The sequence below is a fragment of the Chinchilla lanigera genome, unplaced genomic scaffold, assembly GCF_000276665.1.
Source record: "Chinchilla lanigera isolate Chin_1 unplaced genomic scaffold, ChiLan1.0 scaffold00014, whole genome shotgun sequence".
Taxonomy (NCBI): Eukaryota; Metazoa; Chordata; class Mammalia; order Rodentia; family Chinchillidae; genus Chinchilla; species Chinchilla lanigera.
Genome location: NW_004955415.1, coordinates 14,929,177 through 14,937,733, shown reverse-complemented (window position 1 = coordinate 14,937,733; position 8,557 = coordinate 14,929,177). Strand labels below are relative to the sequence as shown.

General features: G+C 48.3%; 1 protein-coding gene across 3 annotated transcripts in view; it reads right to left on the bottom strand.

Moving 5' to 3' along the window:
- Smox (spermine oxidase) overlaps positions 1 to 296 on the bottom strand; it is a 34,437-nt gene extending 34,141 nt beyond the window's left edge. Inside the window, exon 1 of one of the 3 annotated variants that reach the window (XM_005380816.2) lies at positions 86 to 296. The gene's annotated coding sequence lies outside the window, so the exon portion shown is untranslated. The remainder of the gene's footprint in view (positions 1 to 85) is intronic. The other 2 variants (XM_005380812.2, XM_005380815.2) reach the window with 2 other exon arrangements.
- Positions 297 to 8,557: the final 8,261 nt, after the last annotated feature.

Genomic DNA, 8,557 nt, shown 5'->3' with positions numbered 1-8,557 from the left:
CGGGTCCCTCGCCCTCCCGCGGCGGCCGCAGCCCTGCCGGCGCCCGAGCGACGCTGGCGCCGGGGCGAGAGTGGACGCGCCGTACCTTTCCCTGCTGACCCGGGAAATGAGTCTTCGGCGAGCGCTCGGCCTCCTCCGCTCCCTCCTCCGCCAGCCGCCTGGCTTCCTCCTCCAGCCGCCGGGACCGTAGGGGCCCAAGCCAGCCGCCGCGGCCTGTGTGGGGCCCCGCTCCGCCTCGCGTCCCCGGCCCACCCCGCCCGGCCGTGCCTGCCCGGCCCTCGCTCCGCCTCGGGGCCGGGACGCGCCGAGCTCCGCCCCGCCGGGGGCAGGGAAGCCCGAGGCCACGGAGCCGGGACTGCGAGGTCCCCGCCTGGAAACCGGGTCCCGCGCCCCCACGTGGGCGCGCACCAGTTCCTTCAAGCCGGGCGCCACCTCATCCACCCTTCCGCAGGAGAAGCCTGCCAAGCCCACCTGCGGGCGCTGGGCACACCCAGAACCTAGGTGTCTGCAAGGCGACGCTCAGAGCCTGGACGCCGGCCTCAGTTTACCCAAGGAGTTGAGAGGGTCCTTTCAAAAGGAAGGGGTGCTCCTGTTTCCTCCCAGGGCCACCTGTCCTCTAGCTTGCCTCCACCGGATCACAGGAGTCAGAGGGGTAGTCTGGCAGAGCCACCTCCAGTCTGAACAATTCAGCTACTTACTGAAACCCAGTCTCAAAGTAAAAAATAAAAAGGACTAGAGAAGTACCCCTGGTAAAGGCCTTGGATTCGATCCCTAGTGCCAAAAACTGAGTGTGGTGGCGCAGGCCTGTAATCCTAGCATTCAGGAGGCTGAGGCAGGAGGATTAGAATGAGTGCGAAGCCAGCCTGGACTACAAAGTGAGTTCAAGGCCAGCCTGAACTGCATAGGGAGATCTTGTCTTAAAGGGAGGGGGGGGAAGGAGAGGGGAACATCTAGTGCCAGAGAAAAAAGACCTTGGCCCAGATCTTCCAAGTCATGATTTCTGCCACTTTCTATGGTTAATCTAAGTCCAGAGACCAACCCAAATTCAAGAGGAGGGTAAATTAACTCTACCTCTTGAATGAAAGAATGGACTTATATATTTTCTGCAGCTACCATTACAAATACCACAGATGGGTTAAACAACAGAAATTATCTCACAATCCTGAAGGATAATAGTCTAAGGTCAAGGTGTCAGTAGTGTTGGTGTCTTCTAGAAGAGAGAATCTACTACACCTCTCTCCTGGCTAATGGGCTACTGAGCAATCTTTGTTTTGAAGATGTATCATCAGCACATGAGTTCTCCCTGTGTATGTCTCTTATCTCTCTAGTGTCCTTTTCTTGTAAGAAAACCTTGCACTGAACTACAGCCCACCCTCATGAGGTCTGTAAGTATCCTTTCTCTAAATAAGATCAGATACTGTTTTACTGGGGATTAGGACTCCAACACCATTTGGGGGAAAAAGCAGTTCACCCCAAAATAAATGTGCACACAAGACTGGAAGGATCCTTGGCAGCAGCCGTCTTTGCAGATAAACTACCACAAAGCAGAAACCCCCAGGAATACCTGGCTTTTACCTTTAAGACCAGATTCCTGGAACATGGAGGTTCAAACCAAGGCCTGAAATGCTAAAACCTTGTTACAAGTATCACCAGCTGCTGGAATAGCCATGGATATAACCTGTTTTTCTTTCCAAGGGACCCAGGGGAGGAGGATGGAACAGAGTCTCCCTCCTGGGCTTTTTTTTTTTTTTTTTTTAAATTATTATGCAGGGTCTCACTATGTATAGCTCAGGCTGACCTCGAACTTACTTTGATCCTCCTGCCTCAGCCTTGAGAGTGCTACAGAGATGCACCACTACCCCTGGCCCCTCCTAAGCATTTCACCTTCCTGTTTGGTATGCAGAGAAGCCTGAAGGTCAGATGCCTGGAAAGTTTCAGTTGGCCCCAGGATTCCAAGAACTCCCTCAGATAACCTGGATTGCAGACGTTTTGTTTGCTTCCTGGTTTTCTAGCTGACATTCTATGTTGGGACCCTTACACTCAGAGTTAGGATTGGGTCCTAGGCAAGCACCTGGAAAACAGAGGGCCATCTTTGCTCTGACAGCAGGAGGAGTGCTTCACAGAACTGACCGTCAACGCCACCCTGTGTCCTCCCACAGCCCTGCCTGCTTCTCACTGGACCACCAATTCATACTGCTTCCTCGACTTCCAGCCCAACCCTGAGCAGTAACCACTGCACAGAATTTGGGGAAACCAAAAAAAATAAGGAGCATGTCTCAAATCACGTGAGTGAAGGAGAGATTCCATGATGGAGGTGGAGCAGAGAGAGGATGTGGGACAGGTACCCAGGCCTCTTGCCTTGTCTGGACCTAACTCCCTCTTGCAAAATAGAAGCACCGATGAGATGCCTCCTAACATTACCCTCTCCAGGCACTTCTGTCCCTCACCCTCTAAAGAGCTGCCCACTGGGTACCAGCTTCCCCCGGGAGTTCTCTGCTGACTGAGTCCTTAGCCACGTGGGGCACGCTGGGCCAGGGAAGTTGCAGTTCAGAGACACCCTGGGCTCCTCAGACTGTCCCGGACATGGAAACAGCCTGTCCCACCTTGGCTCCTGTGGGCAGACAGAACTGCTCCTGGCTAGGTGTGAGTGCTGTGAGTGTCAGCATCCTGGTCCCCACCACAGGCTGGGCCATGGTGGGTAGGCTTGCTGACGAAAACTTACTGTGTCAGTGATAGGAAAACAGGATGAGCTGAGGCTTGAGGAGGCCTCCACAAGCAAATATTGCTCAGCACATAAACAGGAAAGGAAACAGCCCACGCAAAGGCTGCCTTCACTGCCCGTGAGGTGTGAGACAAAAGGAAGGATGAGGGGACAGGTAGGGAACAGACAGTGAGGTGAAGAGGCAATGAGGTGAGTGAATAAGGAAGCCAGTGTTGACAACTTGAGGAGAGGCAAAACTAAGGCTTTAGGATGCTGTGTTTCCACCAAGTAGCCTGGGTCCCCAAAGGTCTCCCGGGTGGCCCTGCGTACCAGACCTCCTGCCTCCCACTGGTCACTCTGGCCCCAGCCACTGGCCAGCCTACCTTACATCTGACCTCCTACCCCAGCCCTCTCTGCTCACCCCATCCCTTCTCTGATGGAGGCCGCTGCATCTTCCTCTACCCTCTACCAGGCCCTGCTCAGGCTACAGCTGAGAAAATACCCCAGGCTCTCTTCTTTTTTTAATTTATTTTTATTAGTATATGTTTATGATACATAATAGTTACATTCATTTGGGAGAATTGTACATACCATGCATCTTGATCACTTATATTCCCCTTCACCCCTCTACCCACTTCTGCACAGAAAAGTTCCAAAGTGTGTCTCTAATCAGGCTCATTCCCAGAGGGCTGGGTTTATCTTCACTCCTTTTTGATGGCTACTGTACCTATAAATCCCATAGGTTACCCATTTTCCCCATTTTCATAGAGGGACGCTGAGTCCTTTGTTGGTGTACCCAAAGCCACTAAGAAATGAATAAATTCACCCTCCTGAATCTTAAACCTTTCAACACCATCCTCTTTCCTGGTCCATTTATGGCAGCTCTTTCTTGGCCTGCCTCCCTGGTCTTGGTGTAATCACATCTTGATAGGAGTACCCCAGGGCCAGTGACTCAGGTAGGGGGAGGCTGGGGCTGGCAACTTCCTGGGAGGAGCTCTACCCATGAACAGACCATCCTCTGAGTCACTGGGAGGACTGGGAGATCCTGGAGGCTGAGAGAGGCTGACTCATCCTTGTCTTTACTTCAGCTGAGGAGGAAAAGGCCCCACACATAGAGCGACCCATTCGTTGCTATTGCCCAGCAGCAGTGAAAGCTGGAATGGAACCACATGGAAGGATGGAGGAGGCCTCAGGAAGATCCTTGGGACAACCCTGGGAGAAGTGACCTGGGGAAGGCAAAGAGAGTCCAGGGTCCCCTCAGAGCACTGTGGGCAGGAGTGAAGATCCATAAAACACAGAACTCAGTATTCAAATTCAGACTCAGTACACAGAGGTCTGTTTGGAAAGGAATGTTTGCCTGGCGAAATACTCTTCCACTAAAAAGACTCAAAGTTCCTTGAAGTGACACCATTCCTGGCGACTTCCAGGATTTGCTTGTAGAGAAGAGATATGCTGCTCACCCCACCCCACCCCACCCCACTCCACCCCCAGCTTCTACAACTTCCAGAGTCACCTAGAGAGCTTGTGAGAAACTTGGGGAGCTCTGCCTCCCCGCCGGAGTTCCTGAGTCAGAAGGTCTGAGGTGGAGCCTAGTAGTTTGCATTTTTGAGTTCCCAGGCACTGCCGAGGCTGCTAGACTCTGGTGCTTTGAGAAAAACCACTGATAAGGTTAGACCCAACCACCTAGGCTCCCTGCACACACCTCACAGACAGGCCTGGCCAAAGGGTGCAACTGGGGAAGTCACTGTGTATCTGGGCACACACCTCCTGGGTTGCACCTCTCATGGGTCCTTGAGCCCCTCACAGCCTGTGCACCCAGCCCAGCTGCTGCCTTAGCTTCACACCTCATCAAGGACACGGGAGCCTCATCTTCCCACCACCAAGTCTCCAACCCCACTCATCTTGGGCCCACTGTTTCTCCCGCGAGATGTAAGAGGTGTCTGGCGCCCACTGATGGTCATTCACCCCATCTGTGTCCCTCCTCCTTCAATTCTCCCTCCGGTCCTATTTCTTCCAGCCCTCCCTCCCCTATTAGCACAGAACATCTTCCAGTCTCGCTCATCTAGAAACAACCAAGGGCTGGGGATGTAGCTCATGGTTCAACACTTGCCTGGCATGCGCAAGGCCCTGGGTTCAATCCCCAGCACCACAAAAATTGAATAAACAAACAGTAAACAACCAATAAAGACTACCCTAACCCTCCTGACCGCCTCAGCCACCGCCCCACTCTTCTGTTCATAGTCACAGCAAAACTCCTCCAAAGTGCTGTGGCCATCACCGGTTCTTCCCCTCCCTCCCTGCTCGGGGCTGGCTTCCTCCTGCCGCACTCCGCTGAACCTTCACAACTCCCGCGTTGCAAACGCAGTGTTCCTTACCTCCCATGAGTACACACTGACCACTGCCTCCCAACCTGGCAGCCTTCTGCTTCAGCTTCTGTCACCCTGCACTCTCCTGGCTTTCCCCGCTCCTCCCTGGACACCCCTCCTCTGAATAGAGGAGCCTGGGCTGGATCCTGATCACCTCCTCTCCCTATACTCTAGCCTCATGCCTCCGTCGTGGCATCTCCAGCCTTGGTCATTATCTTGACCTATTTCTGAGCATCTCACACTTGGCATGCCCAGAATCAAACTCTTGATTTCCCTTACCCAACCTATTGCTATAATACACACAATATAAAATGCACTATTTTAACCATTTTTCAATGCACAATTCAGTGTCATTAAGTGTCATCTCAGTAGGTCCAATCATTATTACTATTCACTTCTAGAACTTCAAATCATCCCAAACTAAAACTCCTTTATAGGAACCACTCACCCCCTCGTAAGCCCCTGCCCTGGTAACCGCATTTTGCCTTCTGTTTCTATGAATCTTAACTACTGTGAGCACCTAATACAGATGGAATCCTGTGGTATTTGTCCACCTGCTTTCTCCCACCCTCAAGGTCCATCAGCTCCACACTGCACCAGGAATAGTGCCCCAGCAAATAAAACTCGAGGCGGCAAGCGTGCTTCAAGAAGGCTTCTGAGCTGCTGTTCTTTTTCAGCAGTTCTTTTTTCAGGTATTTCTATTTTGTTGTTTAAAATCTTTAAATAGAGAAAATAACATAAAGTTACCAAGAAAGACATAGCACCATAATCCTACCCTCAGATTTGATCATTGCTAACATTTTAGGTCTTTTGCTCTGTCTCCTTTTTTTTGTCTTTATGAAAAAAGGTCTCGCTATGCAATTCAGGCTGGCCTTGAGCTCACTTTGTAGCCCAGGCTGGCCTTGAACTCACAATGATCCCCCTGCCTCAGCCTCCTGAGTGCTGGGATTGATTACAGGTGTATACCACTATTTTTAAATAGAAGAAATAAAACATTGTAAGTCAAATCATAATCCCCTTTGGGTCCCTACTGCTACAGGCAACAATACATAGATCAAATATGTATCTGTTTAATCTATTTTTGTACTTTAAACTCATACCATATTTCACCTAACCTGGTCAGTTTCATTAATTGTATGATACACTATTATTTAAGCCCTCCTTAGAAAAGAAAAACATTGCAAATTACACTATTACACAGATTTCTAAGCTTAGATTTTTATTTTGTACTCATTGAAAGAATATACCATTTTAAGATGCAATCTGATTTCAAGGATTTCTTTTTAAATTTTTGTATTTTAAATCAATGAATTAATTATAGCTTATCACTCTTCCACACACATAAGACAGAAAATTTAAGCAAAATAAAATCAGTTAAGTATCAAAAGTTCAACTCTTCTGTGTAACTTTTTTATTAGTAGACTTTTAGTATTTTGAGTTATACAGAAAAAGTAAAAATTACGTGGTTCTCAACTCCGCACCCCCACCTCCTTCCCAATCTTCTCTATTTTTCCACATTTTGCATTAGTGGAAAGTAACTAATATTTATTAAAACTCATGAGTCCATACTAACACATTATTATTAATTAAAGTCCATATTTATATTAGCATTCACTGCTGGTGTACATTTTATGGTTTTTAACCATATACCAACTTTTATCCACTATTGTACTCTACCGAAAAGTCATTTCACCGCTTACAAATCCCATGGGCTGCACGCACTCCTTTCTCCCTCCTCCTGAGCCCCGGGCAATCACTGATCTTTTATTGTCCCCTTTTCCAGATGCCATATACTTGGAATCATGTAACACATAACACTCTCGGTGTGGCTTCTTCCCCTGAGTCTGCAGTGGTTACATACTCAAGTGCTCCTGAAATGTCAGTGTCGAGTCATTCTTGGTGACCGCCGCACTTCCGGTGAGCTCGCTGCACTTTTTATTCATCTTTAAATTTGTTTTCTGAAAGAGAATGCAGATGTCCTGAGGAGCTCAGAGGTCATCTGGTATCTCTGTATGAATAAGGAGAGGAAATCTGAGATGGAGGAGAGAAAGGTCACGTTTGTTTATCCGATCTGGGGCTTCTTGGTAAAGTAGGTGGAAAATCCATCAGCTAAGGAGAGGGAGCCGGCTGGAGGAATGGTGCTGGGAACTTGGTCAACATAACCCGTGTGTTTGGTGGTGGGGGGAAGAGTGGGTATAATGAACAACGTTTACTTCCAGTCAGAGAGAATGAGGCTGAAAAACACTCTGAGGATTTTTTGTTTCTTCTTCTGCTGCTGCTTTTTTAATAATACAATTTACATATAATAATGCTTATCCTTTTCAGAGCATAGTTCTATAAGGTTTTGTTTTGCTTTGTTTTGGGCTTGATTTTTTTTTTTTAAGATAGGGTTTTGCTATGCAGTCCAGGTTGGCCTTGAACTTGTGTAACTCAGACTTGCCTCAAACTCAAGATCCCCCTACCTCAGCCTCCCAAGTGTTGGGATAACAGGTATGCACAGCCATGTCAGATTGGTTCTGCAAGTCCTGACGCTATACAGTGATGTTATCACTGTCATAATCGATATATCACATAGATTCATCACCCCAAAATATTCCCCTGTCCCTGTTGTAAGCAGCCTCTCCCCTTCCCATAGCCTTTGGGAACCATGGGTCTGTTTTCCATCCTTATATTTTCCCTTATATTTTACTTCTAGAATAAATGGCACACAGTATGTACCTTTGTAGTCTGGCCTCTTTCGCTTAGCATAATGCACTTAAGACTTTTGGCTTTTTGTTTTGTTGTTTTGAGGCAGGGTTTCACTATGTAGTTCAGGCTGGCCTTGAATTCACTATGTCCTCCGGACTGATCTTAAACTTGCAACAATCTTCTTCCCTCAACCTCCCGAGTGCTGATTGAAATGCTTTTATGTTGATGGGTGTACTAGCTGTTCATACATTTATTATGGCATAATACTGCATTTTCTGGATAAACTACAGCACATGCATTTACAGTTGAAGGACATTTAGGTTGTTTGGGGGCTGTTATTGGGTTTCTGGGGTGCTGTGGGCTCCTTCTAGAAAGTTTTTTCCAGGTTCTTCTTGTCCTGAACAAGAATTGGACAAGAAAAATACAAAAGGGTGAGGTTTTACATTTATTAAAGGTAGGGAAAAAGTATGCTCTACAGCGTGAATGTGAGTCAGTTAAAGGTAGGAAGAGAAGTACACTCTAGACAAAAACAGGCCATTGAAAGAGCTTGCAGTGGCCATAAGGTCAACGGCAACTGTCTTTTATATCTCCCATTCTGACATCAGATCTGGGCCATCCTATCAAAATACTGCTTGATTTCACACTAAAAGAATTAAAAGCTAGCATGCTGTAATTGGTCCCAAGTGCATGACTTGGGCACCTGTGTGCTGGATCTCCACAACTGACAGGTGAGCCCCACTAGCCCAGCTGCTTCGCCATGCCCTAATCTCCCACCTCAGGGAGGTTATGAGTGAATATGCTG